Source organism: Gossypium arboreum, chromosome 9, assembly GCF_025698485.1.
Source record: "Gossypium arboreum isolate Shixiya-1 chromosome 9, ASM2569848v2, whole genome shotgun sequence".
Classification (NCBI taxonomy): Eukaryota; Viridiplantae; Streptophyta; class Magnoliopsida; order Malvales; family Malvaceae; genus Gossypium; species Gossypium arboreum.
In genome coordinates, this window is record NC_069078.1 from 75530850 (window position 1) to 75539743 (window position 8894).

General features: G+C 35.7%; 1 long non-coding RNA gene and 1 other non-coding gene across 3 annotated transcripts; one reads left to right on the plus strand and one right to left on the minus strand.

Moving 5' to 3' along the window:
• Window positions 1-2677: 2677 nt before the first annotated feature.
• LOC128281140 (small nucleolar RNA R71) lies at window positions 2678-2783 on the plus strand. The gene has a single exon (XR_008271352.1). It is a non-coding gene; the product is annotated as a small nucleolar RNA R71 (small nucleolar RNA).
• Window positions 2784-6084: 3301 nt separating this feature from the next.
• On the minus strand, window positions 6085-7361 carry LOC108457400 (uncharacterized). 2 transcript variants are annotated; one of them, XR_008270943.1, is made up of 3 exons: window positions 7102-7332; window positions 6759-6918; window positions 6085-6596 (listed from the first exon to the last, which is right to left on the minus strand). It is a non-coding gene; the product is annotated as an uncharacterized LOC108457400 (long non-coding RNA). The 2 variants fall into 2 exon arrangements; XR_001867091.2 differs by having other exon boundaries at window positions 6759-7361.
• Window positions 7362-8894: the final 1533 nt, after the last annotated feature.

Sequence of the window (8894 nt, forward strand, 5' to 3'; positions counted from 1 at the left end):
AGGGATTAGAGAGTGGAGAATGGGAGATTTTGGCTAGGGTTTTGAAAGGAAGAAGAAAATGAACAGTGATTTGCTTATATAGGGGAGGTGCATACGGCCTAGGGCCACGACCGTGTACTCCAAATGTGAGTCTGCGGTTTTTCAAATTTTGAAATTTAGGTCGTTTTCGACTATTATCCCACGCCCGTGTGTCTTAGGCGTGTGTGGCACACGGCTATGTCGCACGGTCGTGCCTAGCTTTGTTCGCTTCTCCCACGTCCGTGTGTTTGGGTACCACGCCCGTGTATTATTGTCCACGGTTTAACGGCACGGGCATGTCTCATGCCCATGTCGAAGAAACAGAATCAAGCCTTGCCCCTGGCATGCTCGTGTTGTTCCATTCCCACGCCCATGTTAATCCTATCAAGTTCACCCACAACCATGTCGCACGGCCATGGGGATGTATCGTATCCCGTGTTTTGGGAAGATTATGTCCTACTTCTACAAGGCCGTATCGCACGGTCGTGTCTCTTCCCTTGTTTGGCCACAGCTTTAGGCATGCCCGTTTTCCTGGCCATGTGGGCTGAAAAACTTTGCAATTCAAAGATAAAGTTAATGATTCAAAGTGTTAGAAATTAAAAATAAAGAAATAAAAATATGTTAGTGCTCGGGTTGCCTCCCGAGAAGCACTTATTTATAGTCTAAGCTCGACTTACCTCTTTAATGAATGGTCAGGGTGGTTTGAGGTGTTTATACTCCTTATTCTTGCAATCAATCTCATCAAAATAGGGTTTTAATCGGGTGTTGTTTACCTTAAAAGTGCCGAACTTGAGGTGACTCACCTCCACCATATCGAATGGAAAAATACTGAGTATCGTAAGAGAGATTTCCTCATTCGGTGTGGTAGTGGTAATATAGGGATCTGCGGCATCTAGTAAGACTTTATCACCAACCTTAAGTTGATTAGGAGGGGTATCGGGCTTGTTTTGGCGTAGTTTCGATTTATCATATGTTCTTGGTTTGTGTGCTTGCCATTCATCTAGCTCCTCTATATGTAGCCTTCGTTCTTCATGAATGTGTCATTTATCATTTCTGGAACATGGCTCATGAACTTCTTTGAAGCTTAATTTCTGCAAAGTCATATTGTCAGTTTTAGTAGATTGGTGTGGACTATTAACTTCAATGTTCGATGTGATGCCAGAAGTACGAGCTTGAAGGGTGGTCGTTTCGTCTCCCACACAAAGTGTAAGCTCACCTGTGCCAACATCAATAACTGTTTTAGCAGTTGCTAAAAAGAGCCTTCCTAAAATCAAAGGGGTGTTATTATCCTCCTCTATGTCTAGAACAACGATATCAACGGGGAATATGAAGTTATCTACTTTCAAGAGTACATATTCAATAATACCCTTAGGGAATCTTATAGTTTTATCTGCCAATTGAATGCTCATCCTAGTTTGTTTAGGTTTCCCAAGACCTAGTTGTTTAAACATTTTGTAAGGCATAACGTTAATACTAGCCCCTAAATCAGCTAATGCATGACTTATATCTAAACTACCAATTAAACAAGGAATTGTAAAACTCCCTGGATCTTTCAATTTGTGGGGTAGCTTATTCTATAGAATAGCTGAGCAGGTTGCATTTAGCTCCACATGCGACGCTTCGTCTAACTTCCGTTTATTTATTAAAAGCTTTTTTAAAAATTTCATTACATTTGGCATCTATGACAAAGTTTCAATAAACGGTAAGTTAATATGTAATTTTTTTCAAAAGTTTAAGGACATTACCGAATTGTTCATCTGAGTGGTCTTTCCTTGTCGCGTTAGGGTATGGCACACGAGGTTTATATTTGACAGTCACTGGTTTGTTTGTATTTTGACCTGCCTCATCTCTCCCTTTGCTTCCCATAGTTTCTTGCCTCGGTTCTGGTTCAGGCTCAACGACTCCTTCATCTTGAGTATTAATTGCGTTGAGTTGTTCCCTTGGGTTAGGTTCGGTATTACTTGGCAAACTACCTTGTGGTCGTTCGGAGATCAGTTTGGAAAGCTAGCCTATCTGAGTTTCGAGTCCTTGGATCGATGCTTGTTGATTTTTAAGTGCTGTCTCAGTATTTTGGAAATTGGTTTCTGACATTTATATGAATTTTGAGAGCACCTCCTCAAGGTTCGATTTTTTCTCTTGTTGATAAGGTGGCTGTTGAAAACCCTGAGGATTTTGTGGCTTTTGATTTCTTTGACCACCCCAGGAGAAATTTGGGTGGTTCCTCCAACTTGCATTATAAGTATTACTGTATGGGTTATTTTGAGATCTAAAGTTATTATTATCCATATAGTTGACTTGTTCCTCTTCGGTTGTGGGATTGAAGGATTGATATTCTGTATGCACACCTCCTCCGCTTGAGTCACACCTCATTACTAGATGTACCTGCGTAGAGCCAAGTAAACCATCAATCTTTTTATTGAGAAGTTCTACCTGATTTGACAGCATAGTAACTGAGTCGACGTTATAAACGCCGGCTGTTTTTGTTGGCTTAGTCCTCATGACTTGCCACTAATAGTTATTCTGTAACATTTCTTCAATGAATTCATAAGCCTCTTCAGGTATTTTGTTGTTGATGGTTCCGCTAGCAGCTGCGTCAACTATTTGTCGAGTCAAGGGATTCAGACCATTGTGGAATGTTTGTACTTGCAGCCAAAGCGGTAACCCATGGTAAGGGCACCTTCTCAGTAAGTCCTTGTATCTCTCCCATGCATCGTAAAGTTTTCTAAATCCATCTGCACAAAAGAAGAGATATCATTACGTAATTTAGCCTTTTTAGTCAGCGGAAAATATTTTAGTAAAAATTTCTCGGTCATTTGTTCCCAAGTAGTGATAGACCCTCGTGGTAACGAGTTCAACCACTGTTTAGCTTTGTATCTCAGTGAAAAGGGAAATAACCAAAGACGAATGGCATCATCAGAAACGCCATTGATTTTAAATGTATCGTAAAATTTTAGAAAATTTGCTAAGTGAGCGTTGAGATCTTCATCCTGTAGACTATCAAACTGAACAAACTACTGTATCATCTGAATAGTGTTAAGTTTTAATTCAAAAGTATTTGCAGCTACAGCAGATCTAACTATGCTAGATTCAGTTCCTGTTAGAGAAGGTTTAGCATAATCATACATAGTACGTGGAGCAAGATCTTGATTAGCGCAATTGCGGAGGTAGTGATTGCCTTGGTTTTCGACCATCTCTTGATTGGGGTTGAGTATCGTCTTCTTGCTCGTTCTCTGTGTATCTTAAGCTTCGTATTATTTCTCTTTGGTTTCTACTGAATCGTGCGATCGATTTCTTCGTCAAAAGTAATGGTCCGATGGGTTTCTTCTAGTCATAAACTAGGAAAACTCGCCAAGAGAAAGAAAAAAGTAAATTAATTAGTAATAATTAAATTGAAAGAAAAAATAAATGGCTAAAGTAATAAAAAATGAGTGTTCCTAAGATTTTAGTTCCCCTGCAACGGCGCCAAAAACTTGATCGCGTGATTCATAACAAGTAATAAATATTTATAATGAAGATCAAACCTAGACTAACTATTATCACGACGAAAAGGTAAGCAAACCTATCGAACAATAGTATAATAATGGCAATACCGGGATATCGTACCCAAGGGAACCAAAAGTACTAGTAATAACTATCTTTTTATTATCTAGCTTAAGAATAAAAGGGGGTTTTATTTGTTTTAATTAACTAATTATATAAACTAAAAACGCACAGATAAAAGAATTGGGAATTACTTTTGAGAAAATCGATTGACTTGAGACAATACCTAAAGAAAAATCCACCTAGACTTTACTTGTTATTCTGGCTCCGAACCGGACGATTTATTCATTCAACTTGTTTCGTAGAGATCCCTAAGTTATGTTATTATCCCTATTCAAGACTAATAACTTCTAATCCCTAAATTGAATAACCAAGACTTTTCTCTAATTAACACTCTAGGGTTGCATTAACTCGATCTATAGATCCCCTTATTAGGTTTCACCCTAATCTAGTAAAATATTGTCACCCTATTTCTAGGCGCGCAATCAACTTCGCTTAATTATGACAAAAGTACTCTTAGACAGGGTCCATTCCTCCTCCGAATAAGAGCATATCTTGAATCGGTATCCTGGGATATCAAAACAAGAATTAAGAACACATAATTAAGAACAAGTTAAATATTTATCATACAATTCAGAAAATAATAATAAGATTCGTTTTAGGTTTCATTCCCCTTAGGTATTTAGGAGTTTTAGTTTATAATAAAATAAGAGCACATCTCAAAAGTATGAAAATAACAAAACATAAAGAAAACTCTAAAACCCTTCTAGAAATTCTGAGAGAGATCTTCAGTCTTGGAGTAGCTCCGACTTTTAGGATGGATCGTCTGGCTTTCTTCAAGTAGTTCCTGATGCGCGGTTCTGTACTCCAAAAAAGTTCTGGAGAGAGCGACCCCTTTCTAAGTCATACTTAAGGTATTTATATAAGCTTTGAATTGGCTTTCTTCCTCCCTAAGTATCCTTTTCCGTGTAAAATACAACTCTTTGAAAAAGGGACACGCTTTGTGTGCCACTGCAGTGTGTGCGTAATTGCGGTAGTGTTCGATTCGTTAAATTGCACACGGCCGTGTGGGTCAATGGCTAGGCCGTATGAATCGTGAAAGCCTTAGTCGACACCCTCGAAAGACACGGACGTGTGAGATGCTCGTGTAGCAAGGCTTAAGCCGTGTCATCTTCTCGATTTGGTCCGTTTTGTCCCTTTTTGGCTCGTTTTTGGCTCCTTTTAACTCTTGGTGCTCTTTTGAATACAAAACATAAAATAACCGGATTAAAAGCACCAAAATCCATAAATCTAGTAATAAACATCCATAAATATGCTAGGTATTTGGGGTAAAAATATGTATAATTTGGCGTTTATCAGGGTGTCACTAGTTTTGAGATGTATTTCTATAGTCTCTTATATAGTGACCATTGGGAGTAGAGGCCACTAGTTTTGAGATGTATTTCTATAGTCTCTTATATAGTGACCATTGGGAGTAGAGGCAATGTTTTCAAACCTACTAGAGGACTCTGACAAGGTGACCCACTTAGTCCTTTTCTTTTTTCTGATTTGTAATGAGGGACTTTCGTCCTTGATCAGGCTGGAAACAAAAGAGGTTCAATAAAAAGAGTTAAAGCTAGCAGAAGAGGCCCAGCAATTTCACATTTACTGTTCACAGATGATTGTATTTTGTTTGGTGAAGCTACAAAGAGAGGAACAAAGATTTTAAAAGATATTTTAAGGGAATATGAGATTTGCTCCAGCCAATATGTGAATTTTAATAAATCCACGATTTTCTTTATTTCTAATTCAGCGAGAAGGGACAAAGAAGACATCTCGAATGAAATGGGAGTGAGGCACTCAACAAATATGAAAAAATATTTAGGACTCCTTAACATGGTAGGTAGACGAAAGAAGGAATCTTTTCAAAACCTTCAGGATAGGGTTAAGCAGAGGATTGAAAAATGGAGTACATGACTTCTATTTCAAGGGGGAAAAGAGTTTTTCATAAAATCTGTACTTCAAGCAATACCAACTTATGCTATGACATGCTTTCTTCTACCAAGATCACTATATGGGGAGTTTGAAAATATTTTTGCTAGATTTTGGAGGCAAAAAGGTAAAGGAAGGAAAGGAATTCACTGGTGCCAACGGAAAGTTATGTGCAGCCCTAAAGAGGAAGGGGTATGGATTTTAGAAATATGGCTCAATTTAATATTTCTTTATTACTAAACAAGGATAGAGGATTATTAATAACCAGAATACTCTCGTTACGCAAGTATTTAAAGCAAATATTTTTCAAATGACCATTTTTTAAATTTCCGTTTGGGAAATTCTTGCTCTTATATGTGGAAAAGTATTTGGGCAGCTAAAGCTATATTGGCTAAATGACTATGCTGAAGGGTTGGTACGGGTACTAATATATCCATTAATGATGATGCTTGGATTCCATATGCAATTAATTTTAGATTATTTATAGCGATCAATTCGATGCGTGATTTTAAAGTAAATGAGTTGTTTGATAGCAATAATAGACTTTGGAATAGGTTGTTGTTAAATAATACCTTCACAGAAGAAGACGCTGGAAGAATCCTTCGGATCCCCTTGACACAAACACCTCATGAGGACTTCCTCATCTGGGAGGAGAATCGTCGGGTGAATTCTCGGTCCAAAGTGCCTATAAACTATTACAGAGTTCTGATGCAAATCCTAGAGTTTATGCTTTACAAACCATCTACAGGAAATTTTACAAAAAACTTTGGAGCCTAAATCTACCAACAAAAATAAAGATTACAATCTGGAGACTCTCATGGAATTATTTGCCTACAAAAGTAAATATGCAGTACAGAAAGTTAGCAACCAACAAAAGCTGCCCCCAATGTAGAGAAAGAGCCGAAACAATGGACCATTTATTCCGAAAATGTCCTATTATAGTAGAAGCATGGACAGCATTATCACTTCAGAATATTTTAATGGTTCAAAACATAGACTTTGTACAGTGGCTTGCCTTGGTGTTTGAGCAGTTCACCCCTTGTCAATGTCGCCTTTTCTGCTGCGCACTTTGGGCCATATGAGGAGATCGAAACAAAAGAATACATGACAAAAAAGTTAGTAATGGAGAGGAAATTGCAAACTTCATCAGTAACTACATTACTAAACTTACTGGTTTTGACAAAAGAAAATCAGTAAAAATAACAGAAAACAGAAGATGTAGACACCACCTTGTGAGTTCATCAAGATTAACTTCGATGGTGCATACAACGGGAGTCAAAATCGTTGGGCTTCAGGTATTGTGGCTAGAGATGTGGAAGGAAAAGTTCTTTTATCCTGCTCAGAGATCCATAATGGTATAACCTCTGCATTTGCTGCTAAAGCAATAGTCTGTTGGAAAGCAGTTCAAATAGGAGTCAAAAAAGGATGGCAGTCCATCATCTTCGAAGGAGATTCCCTCGCAATAATAAAGAAATGCAACACAAAGGGTCAAGATCGGTCACTAGTAGGGGTATATATCTATGATATCCGACAGAAGATAAATGATTCCAATAATATCAGATTCAAACATACACCGAGATCTGCAAATACTCTTGCACAACTAAGAAAGTTTCCGAAGATGAAGAAAGGAAGAGAGAAAGCTTCAAAACAAAAAGGAAAATGAAACGTTTTAGAAGGAAAAGCTTTCTGAATATTGAAATCCTCAACTAGGCAGTGAAATGATGGAAAGATAGGATGACAGATTTCAACAAATTCTGATTGGGCACTAGTTTGGCGCATTAAATGTTGTTCTAGATTATTCTATAGTAATATCTACATATTTTGTTTAGTTTTTGGCCATCTGAAATCTTCTGGGCCATTTATTTAAAGTTTTATTTATTTTATTTTGGGCCTTTTGCAATCTTAGGCCTCTTTCTTAGGTTAATAGATATGTACTCTTATACTTTGTAGTTTGTTTTCTCTTATTAATACAAGCCTAGTTTAAAATAATTTCAAATATATATATATATGCTAAAACAAACACACATAGAAGTTGACAATGATGTGAAAAAAGCACAACAACAACAACAATAATAATAATAATAATAATAATATGTTAGAAAATTTTAGAGTTTGTGCAGAGGAAATTTAAAAATTTTCTAATACGAACATTTGTTGTGATATCTAAAACAATAGGCTCAATTAATAACTACTTATGTATCAAATATTTAGAGGATAGTTCATTGTCGCAAAAGGCCTTTAGGAAGTTGCCTAAGCTTTTCGATCAACTTGAACCAAAGTTTGAATACTTCAAACTTTCAATCAATTGATCTTCTTTACTCATTTCGAACTTACAATTGTTTAAAGAGTGAGCTCTAAGAATAACTTTATGCAAACCTTTATTAAACCTAAAACTGAAATTTTAACTTCTAGCTCTAAATTATAATTGTTGGATTACTGCAATTATGATTGCTCTTAATCCACCATATCAAGTCAAGAAAAATAGAATTTATTTGAGTACAAAAAATTTTACTGAAATAAAATTCCATTAAATTTCTATAGAGTTTCCTCTTAGAATTTTTTTGCTATGTATTTTCGATTAACCTTGAGGGTTTACAAAGGAAATTATACAAGAATTTAATTCTCATTCAGAATTCTTAATTAAATCGAGAGAGAATTTTAATTTGAGTAGGACTCCATAAACCCAATTAATTTCAACAGAAGGTCTCAAGTTTGGTGAACAAATCTCGATACCATGCTTTCTAAGTAAAGTTATGGCTATCGACTTGCAATTTGCATTATGATTAAAATGTCTAAGGTCACAACATTTTAGAAATATATATTTTTGAGTTTTATAACACTTCGCTAACAAGTCTTGATACCATGCTCTTCTAGATGGAGTTGTGGATATTAACTTACAATTTACAGTATTATTAAATTTTTAAGGTCATGGATGATGGATGGATGGATGGATTATGCTTTACTTTTACATGCTATTTTAGCAGATCTCGGAAACTTGGAAAATAAGTGTTTTACGGTTAATAATTTTATATACCATTTTTAGTTTTTATGTTATTTTTTGTATTTTTATAATTTTATAATTTTTAAATTCTTTATAATTTATTGTCATTAATATTAAACTTTTAGTGATATAAATGTATGCTACTATTTTGCTCAATAGTAACGTGAGATTATTTTTTCATAAAGAAAGCATTAGATAATTTTTCACTAATAAAATTTTTGAATTAGCGACACAAACGAAACATCAAATAAAAATAAAATGTCTCCAAATAAGTTTCCTAACATTTTTATTTTTAGTTCTTGATAAGTGACATTCCTAATATTTGTTAAAATTATCATATAAAATATAAGAAAAATAACTTGGA